The sequence below is a fragment of the Peromyscus eremicus genome, chromosome 15 (assembly GCF_949786415.1).
Source record: "Peromyscus eremicus chromosome 15, PerEre_H2_v1, whole genome shotgun sequence".
Taxonomy (NCBI): Eukaryota; Metazoa; Chordata; class Mammalia; order Rodentia; family Cricetidae; genus Peromyscus; species Peromyscus eremicus.
Genome location: NC_081431.1, coordinates 26,759,471 through 26,782,884, shown reverse-complemented (window position 1 = coordinate 26,782,884; position 23,414 = coordinate 26,759,471). Strand labels below are relative to the sequence as shown.

At 42.7% G+C, this 23,414-nt stretch overlaps 1 protein-coding gene across 1 annotated transcript in view; it reads right to left on the bottom strand.

Moving 5' to 3' along the window:
• Pbx1 (PBX homeobox 1) overlaps positions 1–23,414 on the bottom strand; it is a 285,536-nt gene that overhangs the window by 6,002 nt on the left and 256,120 nt on the right.

Here is a 23,414-nt window from a genome sequence, read left to right as displayed (position 1 = left end):
TACAGAAGCTTCCTAATATATATTTTATATTGCTTTCATATATATATATATATATATATATATGAAAGCAATATAAATGGAGCCACCAAATAGCGAGGGAGACAACGCCCCAATTAGACATCTTACACCACCAAGGGAAACGTCCAGTGCCAGGAATGAATTACATCTACTTAAGTCATTGGACAAAAGGGCCCCATGGAAACTCCCAAACATCTCAGGCTGTTGCCAAGGATACTGGTTGCTCTCCACAAACTGAAGATAAGGCCCTGTAGATGACAATGCTTATCTGTCTCATCGCACACAGAGAAACTGAGCTGGTGACTAACTAGAGGCTTCACTCCCACTGACTAGTGTATGCAGTTCTAGAAGGTACTCTGCATGTTACCAGAGGAGAAAGGCAATCACCAGTGCAGCTCCAGACCTTGTGACCTACATTAGTGACCCGCCTGCAAGATACACCGGTACAGTAGTGAGACAGATGTGAGAGTAACCAGTCACTCTGACTGGATTTAAGACCTACTCCATGAGATGGAACACATGCCTGACCCTGCTAGGGTAGCCAAGAACCTGAGACTGGACAGGTCATGGACCTAGGGGGAAACCAAATACTATTGTTTTACTAAAGAAACATAGGGATAGAATGACTCCTTATGACATTCTTCTACACCCATAGATCACTGCCTTGCTGATTCATCACCAGATTCTTTTTGCAGTAGATAGAAACTAACGCATAGATCCAAAACTTAGACAGTGTGCAGAGAGTGAAAGATTTGGAAACATTTAGTCCTAAATGGGATGTCTTCATCAACACCCTCTCCGCTAAAGGCTCCCAACCTATGTGAAAGATGAGGTGGAAAGATTGTAAAAGCCAGATGTGGTGGGTGACACCAGGGAAGCGGTGTCCTTCAGACACAGCAGGACTGATGTACACAGGAAATAACAGATTGTGGCAATACCCACAGGGTCTATGGGGGTTCAAGGCAGATAGGGTCCCAGCACTGAGTGGATAAAGTAGACATGGCTCCCTGCCTCTAATCAAGAAGCTATCTGCAATTGATATCTACTTGCAAAGAAAGATTAGTCTTCTGCAATGGAGTCTTTATGTATATATGTATACACACACACACACACACACACACACACACACACACACACACACACAGGTGGACTCCAAGCCCCAAAGTAGAAGGCCAACACAAAACTAATTAAATGGTATTTTTGTGGATTTTTTGTCTTATATTCCTTGGTTTGGATTTTTTTTGTGGGGTGGGTTTTCTACTTTCGTGTGTGTGTGTGTGTGTGTGTGTGTGTGTGTGTGTGTGTGTGTGATAGAGATAGAGATAGATAGATAGAGAGAGAGAGAGAGAGAGAGAGAGAGAGAGAGAGAGAGAGAGAGAGATAAAGAAAGGGTTTATTATTGGTTGGGTAGGGAGGTGGGGAGGATCTGAGAGAGGGGAAAACATGATCAGAATATATTGCATAATTTTTTTTCAATTAAAAAAAGAAGAAGGAGGAGGAGGAGAAGGAGGAGGAGGAGGAGGAGGAGGAGGAGGAGGAGGAGGAGGAGGAGGAGGAGGAGAAGAAGAAGAAGAAGAAGAAGAAGAAGAAGAAGAAGAAGAAGAAGAAGAAGAAGAAGAAGAAGAAAATGAGCACTTCCATGAGGGCAATATTGTGTCTTGTTGGGACATCAGGAATTAATATGCTCTGCAGAGGAGACAAACTTGGAGGTGAACCTTGAGAAGGTGATTGAAGTGAAGCATCATGGCCACCACTGTGGGATGCCCAGGAGTGGTAGCAAGATGGAAACGGTAAGCCTGAGGGCCCTTTGTACAAGGCACTTGGCCACATAAGGAACTGTTCTGAAGGGTTTGTGGAGTGCACAGCTTTCCAGAAAACGGAACAGAAACAAGAGAGTCCATGGGTGATTTTTCTATGACAGTTAATTCATTGCACATGACTGATATGTTTGAGATCACTGAGGTCATTGCACTAAAATGGGTCTCCTGTCCCAATCACTGTGTTCTTGGAAGTAATTTACCTCAACTGTGGAAATAGTATGGTCAAACAGACCATGTCCTAGGGATCTTTGGTAAAAATAGTTTCTACCATCTGTCCTCTTGTTTTATTCTTTGAAAACTCTGGAGTAGACTGGCAGACATTATTATTATTCACATTTGGGAGGGAGCATCACTCTAATGTTAGGAAATCCATAGTAAGTAGAGGAGTGAATGTCTGCACTTCTATATAAACAGGTGTCTGGTTTCATCTCATTCAAAGTGGCTAAGATGAAAGAGAAAAGCTTCCTGGCCCATGAATGAGATGGACCGTAGGTTTCTTAACTTTTAAAGCCAGCTCCTTCTCTGTCCCTTTTCCTCAACTAGGCTTTCCTTGCCATTGGCTCACCCAATGATGCGCCAACGTTCTCAGGAAAGCTAGATGTTTTTCCATTCAAAACAGCTTCCACCAGTCATTTTAGCACAGAGCAGGTTTTCTCAAACCCTCAACAAGGAAAAGATCTGGATAGCAAGCGGCTTATTCCAGGCAGTGCCAAGATGAACATGCCTGCCCAATCTCAGGCCCATGCAGAATTGCTGAGCTCAAACCTCCAACTTTCTTTTCCTTTCCTTTTTTTTTTTTTCGAGACAGGGTTTATGTGTGTAGTTTTGGAGCCTGTCCTGGACCTCGCTCTGCAGACGGGCTGGCCTCGAACTCAGAGATCCGCCTGGCTCTGCCTCCTGAGTGCTGGGATTAAACATATGCACCACAGCCACCCGGCTCAAACCTCCAACTTTCTAATCCATCAGATGGTTCCTCTCATTGCTGGAGGACTTCTCTTACTTGTGTGTGTTTGGGACATTCCACTGAGAACAGCGAAGGCACAAGAATCCTATCACAATGTGTGGTCTTTCCATGTTCTAGGGGCAAAGACTTGGCACTAAAATCTGTTTCAGAAACAGAATTAATTCAGATCCCTAGCACAGGGTTATCATGGGGAGATGGTGCCTCCACGTTTCCACCAACTAAGGGCATACATATTCTGGTGTCACTTGAGGTTGGCTGAGAACAGGGACTATATTTATTTCTTTTTCTACAAGAAAATCTTTTCATGCTATTAATCTTTTTTTCCGTGAAAAAAAAAATAGGGTATGCTTATCAATAATATCTAGAAAATAGACAAGCTTAAAAAGCACAATATTTAATACCCATAATCTACTACTCAGAGATAATTACTGTCAGCATTTTGATATCTGTCTATCCTAATAATTTCGTATGTGTATATTTACTTGACATTTTGATAGATAGATAGATAGATAGATAGATAGATAGATAGATAGATAGACAGACAGACAGGCAGATAGGCAGGCAAGGAGCTGTGTTGTGGTATGCATGAGGCTGAAGGGGAGTAGGCAAGTGTTTGTGTGTGTGCTGGCTGAGCAGGATGAGATTTTAGGTGAAAGTGAGAAAAGATATTTAAGTAAAATACCACAAGACAGAGTACAGTGCTAGGCAAAAAGAAAAGCCACCTTAACATTGCCTGGTATAAGTCAGGCAGAGTAGGAGATCCCAGGAAAGCAATTAGCATCTATATCATGGCACGTGCCACAGCGGAGTTGGAGATGACCATCACCATCTCACTTAACTATGCCATAACTCATTAAAATAGTCATAAGTGGGGCCCGTGATGAAGCATTCAGGAGAGAACATTACCCGTGCAGTGTTTTTAAAGAAAGGGCTGACATTCTACACTGTTCAGAAATGAATTGTCTCTGGGCTGGAGCCTCTCAAAGACATGAGAGGCTTTTCTTAAAAATTCTGCGTTCTCAGGCCAGTACAAGATGTCAGGGGGTTACAGGCAATTCAAACATGGTGAACAAGGATTAGTTCAACTAATATCAAAACAAACATTTTAAATATGCTTGTTGGACCAGTGAAGGAGAATATATGAAATTTGTACCCCAAATAAATACATACAATAAACCTTCTAGCTTTAGAAAAAAACAAAACAAAACAACTCCTTTTCCATCCAGAAGCTCAAAGAGTGGACACACACGTATAAATGAGCCCCTTAGATTTGGCAATCCCCATTCCAGGGCAAGTTAGACTCTCCCACATTAGTTCCAAGCCCATATTCCAGGAAAACCTTGTGGCCTTAATCAAACTGTGTATCCCAAGGATATACCAACTATGATCCCCTGCTTCTTGCTAAATTTAGGAAACAGTAGCACAGAAGATTCAAGCCAGATAAGCCTCGGTGCCGTGGTGCTATGGTGACGGGAGAGCTGGGAGAATTCCCTTCTCTAAAAGTGCTTCGTACAGTAGAGGGCTGCCCGTTGCTGTGGCTGCTGAAAACCGCCAGCTCAGACATGGCAGGCAAAGCCGACCGCACTGGCTTTCCTGTAAATCACTCACGCTGCTTCCGAGGTATTCCAGCTTTCACGTAAGACCTTCAGAGGCTGTACCATCTTGGGAAACAGCTGACCTCGCTTACTGCCACGTTAACCCTCGGGAGCAATTCTTTCCCTCTTCCCTGACTGCGGGTGAATATTAAGCAGAAAGCTCTGCCTTTGTGTGTTTATTATCTGGGCGTAGTGAGAGGAAAGGATGCTCTCCTTAGCAGCTGCGTGAAGGAGGCAGGAACTGAGACTCTGTGTTTTCTCTGCACCCCGACTTTCCCTTTCACTGTCTGATGCACACTGTCCTTCCTATTGGACACTTCGAGGTATTAACCTCAGAAACCACCCTTGAGGACTTGGTCCTTCTCATTTCCGGAAACATTCCTCTTGAAAGAATCCTTTCCACGTGGTGGAGAAGCAAGACCCGATCTCACTTTTCATGTCACCAGAGGACGCCTAAAGGTCCCAGAAAAGGTTCAACCTAGAACCTTACAGAGGAGAAAGATAAGAGTGTAAAACTGGGACTAAACGCAGCAGGTCCCCAAAGTGAGAAAAAAAATACAGATCTCTAAAATACAAATGAAAGATATTATGGGAGCAAAATGCTTGAAACAAAAGTGAATCTACTCTATGGCCAACTCTGATGAACCTGGCACATAACAGATTTTGCTAGAAGCATACTTAAAAGCCAGGCGTGGCTATCTGAAGAGAGAGAGAGAGAGGAATGAGCACCCAAGTTCTGGGGCAATTGTAGTCAAAGCCCCTATTTCTTTCTTCTCTGCTACTTTTCTTGAACCAGTATGGGGGCCGGCAGTCAGTTGCCTCTCCCTGGCTTTGGAGGATTCTGCAGCATCTTTAATTGAAAGCAAAGGGTGCTGGGCTAAGCAGTACCTGTCCCATCTCCTCTCCTTCCCGCTCTTCCTCTGCACTTACCTTAGCAGCATGCCGTTGATGCAGAGAATTCATCACCTGATGTGACAGCCCAAGCGAGCCTGGCACTAAGAAACTCTCATTTGCAACCCAGAAATACGCTGAGGTGCTACAAACTGGCTGATGTCAGCACCAAGTTAAGCTAGATCTGCATACGGGCCAGATGCCATTACCAGAGATGCCTTCAGCATGGACGAAGAGGTGTACGTGCTCCAGGCCCTCAATCACCCAGGCTGGTGGGCCAACGAGGATGAAAAAGAAGAAGATGGAAGCATCCTTTCTCCTCCCCTGGGCGCGTGTGGAGTGCACACTCACATGTGTGCACACACACACAGCTCCTATACATCCCAGACACATCAGTTCACATAGAAGCTACACCAAGATCTATAATCTTCATCTCTCTTCCTCCTTCTTTCTCTCCATTCCTTCTTTGCCTCTGCTTCCTCCTCCTCCTCCTCTTCTTTTCTTCTCCTCTCAAATGTGGACAGAGTCCCACTATATAACCCAGGCTGGCTTCAAACTTGTGATCCTCCTATGTCCGGTTCCCAAGTGCTGGGATTATAGGTGTGTGCCACTCCACATGACCTCATTTATATTTTTCTATCACGCTAGAAGAACTATATTTTCCTAACATGCTTTCCCAAGATAACCTTGTGAGTGCTTATCAAGAGAGGCTTTGGAATGTAAAAATGTGATTGGAAAGTCCCCTAGGGGTCATGCTCTAGTTTAAAATTTCCCAGGAAAATGTACAATGGGAAACAGATCAGAGCCCAGCCTGGCACTCCTCCAATCTTATCTCTAGTTGCCCCAAAGGGATCTCTCAAAAATGTAATTTTGATCATATCACCACCCAGAGTAAACCTGCACAGACACCATGGGCTTTAAGATGAGGTTCAGTGTTCTCATCAAGTCTATAGCATCTTTGATTGTGTTTATTCCCAAGCCAACACTCACATTTACGACTTCGACCATCTCGGGCTCCTTAGGAATTCCCGTAACAGAGCAGCCCCACCTCTTTTTCCTTGAATACAGTGCTCTCAAGCATCCAGTGGTACCCACTCCTGTAGGCATTCCATGCAAGACTGAGTTGAATTGCCCTTGCAACTCCATTCCTTGGCAATGTCCATTTCCCCACCAGGCTCCTCAGGGCCCTGTAAACACCTGCTCACCCCACCTATACCACCACACTGCGTGTGTTCCTTCACAAGACTTCCTCATTTACCAACGCACAGGAGCAAGTCCCTATAACATGTCTCTGCCTTCAAAGAGCCTACCACAGTGTCTGGCACATCACAAACTGTGACAGACACCTTTTGAAGGGAACCTAGGAAGACATTAAACAAACATGTCGGGATACCAAGCATCCATTCTCCATCAAGGGAAGACACAGAGTATCAGGTCTCCGAGCTGCACAATTCAGTCTGACTATATAAAAGTAGTGATGTACATTTTAAAAAAAAATTCAAAATACCAAGCAGAAGTGGGTCTAGTGTCTGGGTAAATTTCTCATGCAGGCTGTAACCTTTCCCTTACTTATTAAATTGCCACCAGGGAGACAGCTTATTCCAAACAGTTCTCTGTGATTAACATTTACATGATGGTACTTCGTTTTTAGGGAGAACAGTTGAGAAGGATATTATCCCATGGCCTCACATACCATCTCAAGAAGAGGCAGTGTGCAGAAAGGCTAAGGTACACTTTCTACCTAGAATTCAGACAGTTTCTAGGTCACCACTTTGAATATGGAGAGAGCTCTAAAGTGTGCAGACATACATAGCCCCTCAACGCCTCCCATACCTTATCTTTTCTCTTTACAGGGACGAAACCCACATCTAGCTTCTATCTTAGGATATGGAATACCCCTACACATGCCAAATATGGACGCAAGAAAAAAATCCAGTTTTGTTATTGTTGTTTGCTAATATTTTTATTTGCTAAATTAGGGAGGCCTCTTTTGGGAGTCTCCTGGAGCCGTAAGTGACTCAGCATCAGTTCTGTTCTCTAGCTTAGCCTGACCTTGGGTATGAGAACCCTCGTACAGGAATTTGAGTGTGGCTGAGAAGATCTCTTCCTCACCAAGTCAGTTCTGCTTAGTGTGCAAAGTTCCTTAAAGATTAAGATGCCAACTTGATCTTAGAATTGGGTCTCCCTCCGAGACCTGAGCTCATCCTGGGCTACCCGCCCTCACACTTCCCTGAAATCAGTCATCCGCCTGGATCATAGGATTCCTGTTTGTTTCCACAATCCTTTGGCAGCCGGGGCTTCCTTTCTGATTTCTAGGTGCCACTAGATGAGACTGGAGATTTCACACCACTGCCACACTACCATAAACTCAGGAGCCCCACGATCTTAGTGTGCATGTAGGTCTATAACCTTCAGAAAATCAGGCAGTGGAATCAACATCCCTGGGAAATCATCCTCTTGCTATAATAACTTTTACAGTTTAAGATATTGCAAAGAAATAGCAGATTCTCTGTTGTCAAAGTGAGATGTCTTATTTACTACCCTAAAGAGAAGTCCAGTGGGAGCTTCTGTTGGTTTTGTCTGCCTAGGTCTCCTGGTATCTTAGAATCCATGTCATCTTTCAAGGCCAGGCTGGAGAGTTACCTCCTTGTAGGCTTCTTCAAGACACACCACCATCTATTTCTCTAAATTTTACTCCACTGACTTTCTGACCTTCTAGTCTGACATTGAGTCATGTCCTGCCTTTATTTACCTTTTCAGATCTCCGTGGGAACAGCATCTCCAGTAGAACACATTTCTACTCTAATCACTTAGATTTTGGTTCTACCTTGTATCTACCTTGTGCCATTTACTAGACATACGGTGGTAGATATAGAAACTAAGGACAAAAATTTACTTCCTAGTATCAGAGATTTTACAGTTTTGTGAAAAACAGACATTTTTGTTAATCATCCAAAGAATATATATTGAGTCTATATTGTCCTACGTGCCAGGATAGAATAGTATATAAGGATCTCATGGAAACTTCTGGAAAATCAGTCTGAAGGTGAACAGAAAACAGAGAAGTGTAAGAGTGGAACAAAGAGGCTCCCAGACAGAAAGAGAATTCTGTCTAAAGGCTCAGAGGAAACTGAAGGTGGCCACAGGAGCGGGTGGGGGGGTGGGGGGGAACGGGCCGACAAGATAGGGCTGAGGAGAGAACTTACTTGGACATTTCTCCCCAGTGAGATGGCAGGTAACGGAACAAGAAGGAAGCCATTTGAAGACAAGGAGCATGTCTAATGCAGTAGCTTCTTGGTGAAGTACCTGTGGTGGATGGATGAAGAACTAACACTTTCAAAGTTTCCCTAGTATCCTAAGCCTGGGAAGATGGGGCCCTGGTTGCTGGAGGCCATCATGGCTGCAAAGCTATGCAGGATGGGCAACTTATTTATTCAGGACCACAAATACATAGGCCCATAAATCAATGTGAACTCATCCTTACTCTCCAGGAGAGGACACTAAAACTCAGAAACTAGGTTGACCAAACTTAGTCCCCATTATCGGCTAATATTTTGGATGCTTCAGATGCTGGGAGCTGGGGCTGGGTGCCAATGTACAGTCACCATATTTAGATTGTGACACTCAGGGGTCAAGGTGGGTAACACATGCTTGTGGACTACCTTCTGGAAATCTGGGTTACTGAGTAGATGCTAGAACATAAAAACCATAAGACTATCCTTGGAAAAGTCAGGGCATTCTAAGTTCTTCCACTACTCACCTACAGTTCACCTTGGGACTAGTTGACACACACTCCATGGCACTGTGGTTAGAACTCGGCGGAGCCACCACTAAGTGTAGCATCCCTTGCCAGTTAATATGGCTTACTTCCTATTGGCAATGTGTAGTAAGATAGCAAATCCAACCTATGTGAACAAACTCTCTCATGGCAAGTAACTACCTCAAACTCTTTTTGTTGTCTGCAGGGTGCAGGTCAGTGTCAACTGCAACCGCATTATAATGCAGTACCTCACCAACACCCTCATGCAACATGATTGAGATCAACTCCCAGGTCATGTTCTGCTTTGGTGCTCTTTAGCCCCTAGTGACTATGTGTTTTTTTTTTCTAAACTCATCTTTCATGAAGACCCAGAATTAATACTGCTACATAAGGCCCAGGAGACAGAGGTTGAAGCTAGTTGTACTACTCTGTGGCTCACACAGAATGTGACAGTGCACAGTTTCAGTTCTAAGGATGGATTGCTCTCTCACTCCTATTAAAAGTACAAGTAAAACCACCACACAATGGTGTTTCTATATCTCACAGACATACAGGGGTCCCGAGGCTAACTATACGGTAAGCAGGGGGTCAAAACTTAAGCGTCAGTGCTTATTTAACTTTTCAAAGATTATCCTGATCTTTGGCAAAGAAAAATAAGCTCAGCTTGATTCAGCTAAATAGAGATGTCTTGGTGCAGAGAATTGTATTTATATCTGAATAAACATCCTCTGTTCTCAGAGCTTCACAAACTAAAACACACACACACACACACACACACACACACACACACACACACACATACAGTGGTCAAAACACACACACACTTTCCACATTTCCTGCTGTTCCAAGTGCCACTAAAACAGGTTCAGAAATTACTTATGACACCCAGAGAATGAACACACACACACACACACACACACACACACACCTACCTATAATGGAAAAACAGTATGTATGTAAGACAATGTTTACTGATATAGCCAAATCTAGATAATTCAAGCAAAACGGGCTTTTTTTTTTTTTTTTTTTTAAATAAACTCTTGGGATAAATTATCCAATTGACTGACTCCACATTGAATGGAATTCTTCATTTAGTTTTCATAACCTTTGGTTTTGCCTGAGCTTTGCTACCAGGAGTATTGTTTACTCAGGGCAGCATACACACAGATATGGTCTATGCATCGCTGTGGTACGGTGGCTAAGCAGGGAACACGCACAGCCTGGTCTGTGAACGTGCCCTCGTCCTGTAAATCTTGAGGCTATTTACTGTCACACAGGAAGCCAAACCTCTTACACTCTTCTGACCATCCAAGAGACAGCAATTAGCCCAGATTATCAGACCAACAATGACATGCCGTGTAAAGAGAGACACCGAGCCAACTCCACATCCCAAAGACTGGCATATTCAAGTACACTTAGGACATTAATAGCAATTTACGTGCCATCACTGAGACAAAGCCACAAAGGCTTCGCTGGCAGCCTCTTATTTGGAAGCCTATTATTTGTGGGAGTTACAGGCTATAATCACAACAGAAACTTTCAAAACCCTTATCTTCCGTGACGCACCAAATCTATTTCAGAGCCGTAATTGCTATGTCACTGGAGACTCTGCTGCTTAATGCACTCAAATGCCATTTAGTGTTTGCAGGGTCATTACAGCTAGCAGAAGGGTGGGGGTGGGCTCCGGCGGAAAGCGGAGCGCGGAGAAGCAGGCAGACAGGGTGGGGGACACTAGGCACTATTGTGCCCAGTGCACTTACAGTGGGTGTTGTTTGGAAAATTCTGTTGACTGTTGAAATGAGAGCAAAGGCTTGCAACAGTCTATGGAATCAACAATTTCGAATTCAGGAGCTTGGCTCTGGAAATAGTCCATGGATGCTAGCAGGTACCTACTTTCATTCTGAGATTCTCATCTAAGAGTAAGAGGATTGAGCTTTTTAAATTTACCCCCCTACCACCACCACCACCACTCTTAGTTAATTACAGAAATCTTTGCAGTGGAAATGGTCCAGCTGTCCTGAGGGATGGAGAATCTGCCTTGGCCTTTCTAGATGTGGTACTATGGAAAGAAAAGGCAGTGAGTGACGGTAAACCGTCTGAGTTCAGGAGTCTAGAAAAAGGTGCTACTTACAGATGGTCAAAGAACGCATATGGAGACTGATCCAGAAATTGGCATAAGAAAAAAGCATCATGTCTCTTAAAGGAGTATTTCCTTGACCTAAGTCAGGCAAAGGTCATAATAAAAGAGGTCTTTAAATATATGCAGCTCCTATTTTTTCAACCTGGCTATGAACTACACAAGGAGAGACTTACTTATTTGACTTAAGATTTATAAAGTAAATCTTCAAAGAAATGTTGGAATTACCAACCTATCTCTAGGTCCACTTGGATAATTTTTAGGTTCTATTTTATAGTGCTGAATTGATTTTTAAATAAATCAGAAATGTAGAAGAGGTCAAGTTCACTCAGACTTCAGGGAGGCAAGTGTTCAACCAGTTTCCCCCCTCAAGTTCCCACAAGAGAGAGTAAAAGACACAGGGTCTCATTCTGAACCTGTCTCCTTCATTTGGAAACATAACTTTGTCCTCCAAGTGTTAGCTTGGAGGTTAATACCCTTATAGTATGAAAGTCCTTTGAAGTCAGATAGTTAAGGATGAAAATCTCAAGAACACATAAGAAGCCAGTACATATGAGAAAAAAAAAAATCCAACTTCACCACTAATCAAAAAGATACAATTTAAAACAAAAGAGCTCACAAAGACTGAAAAACTCAGGCATTATTGTTGAGGGTGCGGGGAAACTGCAGTTATAAACTGCTAGTAGGAACTACAACGTAATAGAAATTTCCAGAAGACACATTTGCAATACATCACAAAGGCCTTAGACATGTTAATATCCTTTGATGTAGCAATTCTTTTTCTAGAAATTTACCCAAAGAAACAACAGAAAATATGCATTGTATTTTCTAAACCAGGAGGTTTACCACTGTGTTATTAATAATAGTAAAAATTATGGACCTGCCCTATAACATGTTCCAATGCAACTATTTAAAGTTGTGCTTGAGAGGAATGTTTAATAATATGGAAAATATTCATAACATATTTCGGGGAAAATAAGCAGGCTACAAAATGACAGGTAACTTTTGTACTCCCACATAAAAACATACACACAAAATGCTGGAAGACCGAAGTGCACAAAGTAAGTGGTAATTTTATTCCGTGTTATTTTTTGTTTTCTCTAATTTTCTACACTAACTATTCATTTGTAATCGGGGGAGCGGGGGAGGAGGAAGAAAAAAAAAGTGCATGCAAGATTTAAACAAAGTATATAAAGCAAAAAACCTACATCTCCAGTAGGCTCTAGTGTGTGGCCACTTTTAAAGCTTAGGGATGAGAATAAACCAGTCCAGTGTGTGACCAAACCCAGGTATGAGGAAGGATGGCTGAGTGAAGTGGGGGTCTGGTCTCCAGGGAGAGCATTATCGAGCCATTTCCGAGGTCTCTCCAAAGTAAACACTTACCTATGAAAACTTAGATGGGTTTCTCTCCCTTCCCATGAAAACTAGCATCAGACACAGAAATCCACTGAGATGAGACAGCAACCTGCTTAGAGAACAGGTACTGGGCCTCTCTATTACCTTCTCTGCCTTTGTGCCCAACACCACAACCGAGCAGTAAAATAGGACAGGAGTGGATCTCCTGAACGAACAAGTGAATGAGAGAAGGGATAGATCCTGGAGCAAGTTCAAAGCCACAGTGGCACCAGCTCCCCCACAGGGAGGATGGAGAAGGGAGAGAGAGAGCAGGTACAGTTATCCATCACCCTGTCAGGGAGATCTGACATTATAGGGATGAGTGGGAGGTCAAAGACAGCAAAAACTAAAATAAATAGAAAAGGTCAAAGGGGGTGGGGGCGGGGAGCCTTTCTCAGGTAGCTCTGGCAGGGAGACATTTTAGACTACCCAAAAGAATGTCTGTGCAGCTTTTAGGCAGGCAAAACCAAAGAAAGAAAGAAAGAAAGAAATCCAAATGCCTTTAATCCCAGCATTCAGGAGGCAGAGGCAGGTGGATCTTTGTGAGTTCAAGGCCAGCATGGTCTGTAGAGCGAGTTCAAGGACAGCCAGGGCTATGCAGAGAAAGCATGTTTTGAACTCGCCCTCCCTCCCCCTTAAAAAATCAAGTCTTAACAATCTATTCCAGGTAACCACATCTTCCAAAAGATCCACAATAACACCACCACCAAAATCCACACTTCATCTTAAACTTCATCTAGGCTCATTTAAAAATAAGCATTCTTTGAATGTTAAGTATCAGGCTTCAGCTGAGGCGCTTTGTTAAAGCTATGAGAATCATGACCCTTTTCAGAAATCCATGGTCCAGGGAGAGGACAAGTATGGATAAGCAAAGGACTCTATCCCAACTCTAGGATGCCATCCAGCACACCCCAGGAGTGTGAGCCATGTTCTGAAGCTGAGCTCCATCACACACTTGTCAAGTGCCACAAGCTCTGAGTCCCACTGGGAGGTCTGACCCCTGAAGATGGCTTCTAGGCAAGGACTACCTCACCACAGCCAGGAAGAGAATGGACATTCACAGCCCCCAGACATTCCAGGAGAGAAAAAGAGAAAGAAAATGTCGTGTTAGGTACCTGCGGAAATTGAACAAAATATTCAACAATGGGTAACTGCCACCTGCAGGGCCATCTTGCCAGCCTTCACAACTTTTCTTGTGAATTACTCTGATGTGCCTCCAAACTATTTTGCTTATATTTTTAAGTGTTGGAATTTTTTAAGTAAATGTGAATTAAGTTTAGGCATATAAAGTGCTCACATGTTAAAGCAAGTCAGTGTTAGCAATTAATACAATCATAAGGATCAATTTAGCCTGTTAATTTTCTATCATTATTGTTTTTTAATTGTGCTTTAATTTACAATTTTGTAAGATTTCTTTATTTTATTACTACTTGCTCTGCTGTTTTAAACCTCTGTGTCTTTGACGATGGTATTTATTCAGCCACTCATCCTAGCTTATTGTGTTTTTATTGTTCTCTTTAATACTTGTGCATCTTAATTGTTTTTCACCTTCATTTTGTATTTCAAATGCAATTTTATCACTCGCCTGCCAATTTAACCCTGCCATAACTTTACAAGTGAATAGTATATTTTTATTTCATACTTGGGTCTTACTGTCTCACGCTTTTAAAAATTTTACCTCTTGCCATATATATCTTTTCCTATTTATCTTCCCTAATTTTATTCAAAGGGTATCCTATTCACACCCCTGTGCATTTACTCTTTTACCTTTTTTTTTTAAGAGTGTCATGTGCACAAGGGGGAAGGAAAGTTGATGAAGTCTCAGGCCACTGAGGTGAGGCGCTTTCTTACCCTTTGTCTGGGAGAGATGGCTATTAAGTAATTGCTGTTCCAGTTTCCTGCATGCTGACCTTTCAGCTTCTAACACTGTTATTTCATGTGCAAGAGCTATTAAAATATTCACAGATGAAAGTCCCCCTTTTCTCCATCTTACTGCCCCCTAGATTAGAAAAATCAGCAACTACGGCAACAGAGCTGCTTCTAACTGATATGAGTACTCCACATGACAGGTGCAAGCTTCCTTCTGTCCCAGTGAACCTCCTAATCTCTCCAAGGGATGCTTGGTTTGTTTCTGATCTCTGATGGCCTCTGAATTTCATGGGGCCACTGGGTAAAATGTTTACCACAACAGAGGTAAAGAGTAGGCATCTGCAGGAAAGGACTATCCTTATAATTTTCCAGCTTTAATTTTGATGACAGAATTGTAGAGACATAGCAATCGGAGAGGATATGGAACCGAAGAGGGATAACCGAGTTCTTAGAGCTTTTTTTCATACCCTTTAGGTTCCGAAATACTCAACATAGAGTAACTTAATGAACACTAGTACTGTAAGGGTCTTGGCAACTCCCACCATGTAAGTAGTTCAAGGGCTTAAAGGTCCATTTGGACAAAAGTGAAAGTCAGAGGCTTTAGAGAGTAACTGTGTGGGGTCCACACCTGGTTCCACCTCTTACATGTCAGATGATCTTGGGTAAAATACTTAATCTTTTTTGCCTCAGCTGATAGACTCTAGTAGGAAACTCAATAAACGTTATAAGCTAGTGCTCCTGACAGAAGATATTGGTAGAGGTACAGCTTCACACAGTGAGACATGTCTTCTGTCCTTTACCCCTCTAGAAGGGGCACAGAACCTTCAAACTTGTGGGAGGCCTCTCCAGAATGACTGGGCTGGGTGAGGGAAGGGCCTGATTCTTCCGCTGTCCGAGCATCGCTCCCTGGTAGTGTCCTTTGGGTGGAAGCTCAGTTGAGGCCGTGACCAATCACTTCCTGAAGAGGATGGAAGTGTAATCTCTCGCAAGTGTTGACTTTGAAGGAATGCAATTTTGTGGAAGTTTGGGGAGGCAAGGAAGGTAGACTAGACTTGCAGCCTAAGGACAGTAGATTAAAAAGCAAAGAAAGAGAAGAAAGGGACAAGGGAAAAAAGGGAAGCTGGGATACCCTGCACTTGAGGAAGTCACCGTGGAGTTTCTGTTTATACATATTTCAAAAGCCTTTCTTATGAAAAATGAGATTATAATTCCCTTTAAAAGAAAGCACACCAGATCAGAAGCAAAGACAAATACAGAATACACTATCTTACTTGACTTGAAATCACTTTCCCAGGACTGTTTGGCTCTAGGACAGTCAGCTGGGGCAGGAGTACGAGGGGAACATTAGACTGTCTAGAAAAATCCAGACTATTCTGTGCACATCTATAGGCTTTGCTCTTCGTCCTCTCCCTGCCCCCCTTTTCCATCCTTGTAAATTACGAGAAAGGGGCAGGCACATGGAGACATTGGACAGCAACCAAAACACAAGCGCATTGCATGCACCAAAATGCATGTGTATTCACCATTTGCATGTTAAGTTGTAGAAAATACGGCCTCAGAAGTGAAAACACTACATGTAAATACTAAACGCTAGCCAGTGATACACATACTAGTAATATTTATGTAGGGGGGAGTATACTGCTTTCTGTACCATGGATTGGAATGTTCAGTGAACTGATGAAGGTCTGAAGGGTGCAGATATGTATGTATCATGATGCTGGTAAAATGGTACGGTCTAGTCGGTGAGTCCAATGATTGCACTATAAAAAAAAAATCATGCGTGTGGATGCACAAGTGTGTGGGTGTGTGTGCACATGCACATGCCCAAGGCATCAAGAGAGGTTAAGGCAAACTCAGGTGTCAGTCTTCAGGAGTTTTGCATGCTTGCACACTTTGCTTGAGACAGAGTCCTTCACCGGCCTAAAATTTTTGCCACGTGGGCTACACTTGGTGGCCTGAGAGCTCCCAGGGATCCACCTGTCTCTGACTCCCATCTCACCTTGCCAGAAGTATAGGCGTGCACCACTGTACCCGGCTTCTTTCATGGGTTCTGGGGATTTGAACCTAGATTCTCATATTTGCACCACTGTACCCGGCTTCTTTCATGAGTTCTGGGGATTTGAACCTAGATTCTCATATTTGCAAAACAAATTAATAACCCCAGGCCCTTGCATCATTAAATTCTCTTTTGAGGGGGAGGATATTTGTCAAAATTTAAAGTACATTTTTGGAAAATTAAAAAGTTTGCAAAGAAAATATTAATTCCTTTTCTTAGGGAAGCCCTAATGCTAGGAAAAATTTAAAGAATGGTGCTACCAAGCAGACTTTCTCAAGCTTAGAAGTTACTACGGTGAAATCCTAGAAACTGATTGGATAGGTCTGGAGGGGGCCTGACGTTCCTCACTGTTCACTGGCCGCCATGGGATGCTGTAAAGGGGCAGGCCCCACTTTGCACAGACTAGCAGGACAGGAGGGGGCAGCAAGGCAGAAGCTGTGGCAAAGGATTACAAAAGTCACCAGAGGGAACCGAAATAGAGCCTGCATTTTATAGACGCACACAGTGGTTGAGTCTTAGCCAAAGGGTTCAAAGTGAACATGACCTGGGCAGGCTTGAAAAATTATAATTAGCTGAATTAGTGGCTGAAGGAACTGAAAATTGCTGCCAGTAGAGACTATAATAAGTGTAGGTAACTCTATATTTATATTTTAAATCTTCCTCCATATTATTTCCTTGCTTAAAGCCTATTTTTATGCTAATGTGTGTTAACTTCTTATACATGGCTAATTTTTAATATGGGTTCTATGTAGCTTAGAAAAGCAAAAAGCACGGTTTTCTGTGGTTATTGTTGTTGTTGTTAAAGGAAGTCTGTCCTTCTTTCACACGACTGCCTCACTTGGGGCGTCTGACAAGGAGTGGCAGAGCACAGAGGTCAAACTGCCCAATACAGCAGCCAGTAGTCACAAGCTATTTATTTTGAAATTAATTGAAATTAGGTAAAATTAAAAACTCACTCTCTTACACTAGCCACATACCAAGTGCTCCATAGATATGTATTATTAATGGTTAACTTACTGAACAAGATTAAAACAGACTATTCTCATCAGGACAAAAATCTCACTTTTTTAGTCGCTTGTAAAAAAAACATGTAAAAGAATGCACGGCAAACACCAATCATATTTATAAGCAATTCGTATATTTTAGTGGTTGGAATACATACATAAATGCCTCTTATGATAGCCAGCTCCAAGATTCCTTTAAGATAATGTATTATATTGATTACATTAGCTGGTACAGCTCTGTCCAAAAAGCAGATGACTAAGGCAGACAACTTCCACCCCTTTTAGCTTCTGGTGACTTTATGGATTGCCAGAGCTGTGTCCTATTAATGTTTCTATTACTGATGTGGGCTATTAGAAGGTTCATATATATATATATATATATATATATATATATATATATATATAATTTATTCATTTATTTACCTACACTGCGAAACTGAAGCAGATTTAGATATGAAGAGACCTAAATATTTACTCTTTAGAGACGTGGAAAAGAATCTCTGCAGACTCACATATAGTCGGGGATGAAGCAGAGACTTCAAAAAGTTACCCATTTTTACTATTGTGTAGTAACAATGGGATTTCTCTAAGAAAAAGGAGTAATAGTCTACTGTCTTAGAGCACAGACTTCAGAAAGCAATGGTAGGCCAAGCTAGGTCCAGGAGAAAGTAGTCCCCTTCAGAAACCTACGCTGTTTTCCACAGTTGAGCTTTGTTGAATTTTCCCAGGGATACAATTCCTCTTTTACTTGTGGCTTTGAACATCTCTCCTTGTGCTTCATTATTTGGGGCATAGGGAAATAACCACTGTTCATAACTATAACATGTCCTTGGACAATGGCTTACATAATATCCAGCTCAACTGTCCTTTTTGGAGTTCAGGAAACTCAATCTTCTCAAAGGAAAATGAGCTATCCGTAGTCACATGGGCAGAGCTAAAACATATACTTTGCACATGCACACGGAACATAGATGTAGAGACCTTTGGAGTGAACACATCCCTAGCCTTGAAATCACCCAAGTCACTGTGAATCTAGAAATAGATAAGGAGTGTGCAGAGAAAAGATACTTGCAGTTGCGCTAAGTCCGGAGTACAACTGTCTGGGGGGTGGGAGGTGCACTCTTCTTAAGATAGTACTGGTTGTTCATGAGTTGATTAGCATCAGAGTGTCCATTTGTTTTTGATGTGTATGGGTGTGCACCATGTGCTTGCCTGATGCCTGCAGAGGCCAGCAGAGGGGTTGGGATTCCCAGGGAGCGGAGTTAAGGCGGTTGTCAGAATGGATCCTGGGCCCTCTGGAAAAGCAGCCAGTGTTCTTAACTGCAGAGCTCTCTTTCTAGCCCCATCATCAGAGTTTTGTATTATTTCAGGTACAGAGTTTGTGTAACTTGACCTATATTTACATGGCATATATGCATTCCCCAAAGATTAAAAAAAATGCTTAAGATTACTGAATGAGTGAGTGACTGGGCAAATATGAAAATGAGTGAATGAGCCAGTGAATGATCTGGCCATATTTGCTTGTGGTACCTTTAAAAGCATTTAAGCTGGCAGCTAGAAAAAACGATAGATGTATATAACATTATAGCACTGTTTTTTTTTTTTAATTATTAACAACTATGAGCTGGAAAGAAAAACGTTTTTTCAAAAGTCTCTCACGCAGGAGTTAACATGGTGTTAGGTTTTAAAGGTCTTTCTGATTTAGGCAAAGAGTTCTGTCATGAAGGAAACTTTTCAGAGTCTGGTCATGCATGTGTGGACCCTCCATTTTTCTCAGCTCCTCCATGTCACCAGCCTGCGGCTCTTCCCTAGTCCCTGGTCACAGGACCTGAATGTCATCCAAAGGCAGCAGACTGGAGGCACATCTGGATACAATTTAACCCTTTCAAAATCCAAATTCAAATTCAGTTTGTTAAAAGAGAATTAAACTTGGTATTACTAAAATGGGTTTTTAAAGATTTGCATGTGAATTTAATGATTACCTCTCTTTCTCAGTCCTACAATTTCACACGAGGCAACACAATCTTAATATACACTGTAAGTGAAGGGTCTCTCAGAAGCAGTTGAGAAAAAAGTAAAATTGTGGTATGCAGCCAAGTGTTGCTAAATAAACCTTGTGATACCTAAATGCTTGGTGCGTGTTTACTGAAATGGTAGGATATTTCTGTCCTAATGATTTACACTCTATTTATTTACTTAAGCCATGCTCATTTTTCCTCCTCCAACTAACATGAGAAAAAAGAAAAAGCCAAAACAAAACACCCACATTACAATTTTTTCAAGAGAAAAGCTTCATCTCTATTTTTCCAGTTCCATGATTATCATGAACCAAAAATTAATGAAATTTCCCCCCTATGACTGGGTGTCATCGGCACGCTGACGTTATAGAGACAATAACACTAACAGTCACACGTGCACTAAAACCTTTGAGTAAGCAAAATCCACAGGTAGACTGACACTCCAGGCTGGCTGCAGCAAATTCACTCAACTCACATTTCAAAACAATTTAAAACAAATAATCTCACCCCACAGGGTAACGTCTCCGCTTTTACTAATCTCTAACTCCAAAGGGAGGGAGTTCTTGGAGTCAGACCTCCTCCTTCTCCTCCTGCATATCTGAAGTCAAGATACAATCTGAGGGGAAAACGTGGGTGGGCTAGATGTTTGACCTGGTGTCCCTTTAGCTAAGGGACTCAACTGTCACACTGTAGAATTTCTGAGCTGAAAGGGACTTTCAGGTTGGCTCATCAGGATCCCAGGTTCTAAGTTTCTTCCTTTCCAGTTACTTCCACTCTCCTACAAGCAGGGTGAGCAGGGTCCAGCTCCACAGCAGGAGAGGAGCAATGAGAATTATGAGCGAAATGGCCACCCAACAAACAAGTACTCTAGCAGAAAGTCCCTTAGGAAGAGAGGGGCTCTCGGGCTATGAGCGACAGGATCTATGGAGGCGATGCTCAGCAACATCACCATACAACACCTCATGTGCTGAATGGAAGAGGAGAGCCTTGGGTTTTATTCTCATCCAAAACCCATGTTCCTAAACATTTACAGAGCTGGTTTTTGTTGTTGTTGTTGTTGGTGGTGGTGTCTGTTTATTTTGTTTTCAAAGCAGGGTCTTGCTGCGGAACCCAGGCTGACCTTAACATTACAATCCTCTCATCTCTCTCCTAAGCATGCATTGCTATGCCTGGCCTAGAAAGATCACTCTCACTAAGGGATATTTAAGTACATTTTTGGATTTAAAGCAGCCTATTTATGGATAAGTGAATATCCATAAATAATCGTTATTAACAGATACCTTACAGCTGATACAGTGGATGTGGCCCTTAAAATGTTTTTAATTTGGTAGCATCTTTTCTTCTCCCGAATGACATTTTCACCAAAATAAGGAAACAATATTTGTATTTTAAGACCATATACATATGTAGGGATGAAAGGTACAATGGTAATAAATGTGCTTTTGTGAATTCAAGTGCCTAAGAGGTTTGTGTGTGTGAAATGGAAGGAAAGGATTGATAGGATGAAAGACACCAAGTAGGAACTGAGCTTAGGGCAGTAAATATGGTTGGGATGGAAATGGGATAGAGAAGGTAGTGTGGGAGTGAAGGGACAGTCACGCAGGTGTCATAGAGAAGTGAATGCAGGGGCTAGAGAGATGGTTCAGTGGTCTAACCTCCAAGGGTACCAGGCACTCAGACGGTGCGCAGACATAGGAGGAAGAGAAGGAGGAGGAGGAGGGGGAGGAGAAGGAGAAGGGGAGGAGGAGGGGGCGGGGAGGCGGCTAAAGATGTAACCAGGTAGTCGGGCAGTGGTGGTGTCCGCCTTTAATCCCAGCACTCGGGAGGCAGAGCCAGGCAGATCTCTGTGAGTTCAAGGCCAGCCTGGTCTACAGAGTGAGATCCAGAACAGGCACCAAAACTACACAGAGAAACCCTGTCTCGAAAAACAAAAAAAAAACAAAAAAAAACCAAACAAACAAACAAACAAAAAGATGTAACCAGGTAGAGGTCAGTGGACCACATGAATTGGAACCCAGAGTTTAAAGGCAGGTAGGTTGGGCCAAAAACTATGGAAAATCCTGTCTGTGGATTCAGAGTCTGGGCCTGCTTAGGCAGGCAGTAAAGCCTGCTAATTATTTCTGAGCAAAGAACGGCACTAGAAGAAGACTTCCGTGGGTATGTGCAAGCGAGGCGAACCATAGACGGTAACAGCAGAGTCTGCTGCAGAAGCCTAGTTAATGGATCTCTTCCAGAATTGGGATGGTGGCAGGGTAATGGAAAGAAAGACTCTAGTCGCTAGGTGTTCTTCAAGAATGTCAGATTGACAGAGAAGTGCAACAGTCTCCCTGAGATACTGAGAGCCTCTCTACCTATATTGAGAATCGCCTGAGGTCATGTGAAAACACACAGTATTTAAGGAGGTGTAATTTAGCTTTCATGGTGGCTATTGAGGGGGTCCTGAGGCCTTGAATAACTCTGTGCCCATCTTAAATCCATGCCTTTGTATCAGAATAGTGCCCTAACCTACCCTTAATAGGAAATACCTTTTGTAAAACCTGCTCATAAAGAGGAGAAAAAGACCAAACCAGAGAGTTACCACTTGAAGCACTTTATACTGTATTCATGTGACACAACTTATGCGTACGTAGCCAATCCCTTTCCACTCACTCCCTCATTTCCCCCTAAGCATCCCCTGGGGTTGGGCTTACCAAGACAGGTCCTCTACCCACTATCCTTATAGGACATTACCTCTACACCTTTGTAATCCCATTGCTCTGAGCTCGGATCAAGGCGAGCGGTCCACATTTTACACGACTTAAAAATAGCCACTAGCTGGATAAGATATGGGTGCTGTGGAAACCCAGCCAGGAGCAGATGAACGCTGCCCAGAAAATGTCCTCCATCAAATGAGACACAACCCAGAGCCCAGCTGGGAATTCCATTGCTGCTTTGGGTTTAGGGATTGTTTATTTTTGCCTTTTGGCTCGGATCTTTCATTCCTGCCCCTGTCTCTTCTTGTGTCTCCTCCCTTTTTCTCTTTCTCTATCTTGGCAGTTAGAACCCTACTTTGTGTATGCCCATGCCCCGGCTTCTAATACCAACATCTAAAAATACATCTCGCTACAACCAGCCTCGTCTCCTGCAGGTGGCACATTTCAAATCGGACACCAAAGCAACATATCCTATCACCACTGTCCTTTGATGCACTGAGCCTGTAAATTAAAGACTCAGAAATAAAGTAACCGCAATTTACAGGGGGAAAAAATTAATACACATGAGTGACTCTTTCAAGTGGCATTTTCCAGCCTAGTTTTTGTGCTGGACTTATGTAATCAGACATAATTGTCTGCACATGTTTGTTATACTATCTCAGAAGTGATTTCCAGCCTACCAGATGACGTCAAATACCGGACATCTCCTTCCCCTGGCCCCATCTAGTCCCACTCACTACAGCACCGAAAATTGGGGGGGGGGCGCATCAAATAAGAACACTGTCAGACCCATCTCTTAGTGAGTCATAAGGACATCCTTCAGTTTCTTTTTTTGCATGTATCTATATTTTTGTTCCCACATCTTATACATTCTTCATAGTCTCTTCTTTCATGTATGCACAGAACTATTTCTGGAAAAGTCTAACACCACACAAACATTCAGCAATGCACAGATGCATGTGCTTTTAATGCCACAGACATCCAGCTCCTGCCTTCACTGGGAACTTCACTTTGAGAACACATACTACATTGAACCCCATACTCTCCTAGGCAGGTTTCCCAGCAAGGCACATGATAACAATGACTACTGCTATCATAGTGCGACATGGGAAGAATCCCTTCTCCTAACTTTTCTAGAAAATGACATGACTGTTGAAAGTATGTTCAACAAGACAGGCTGGCCTTTCCTTTCTT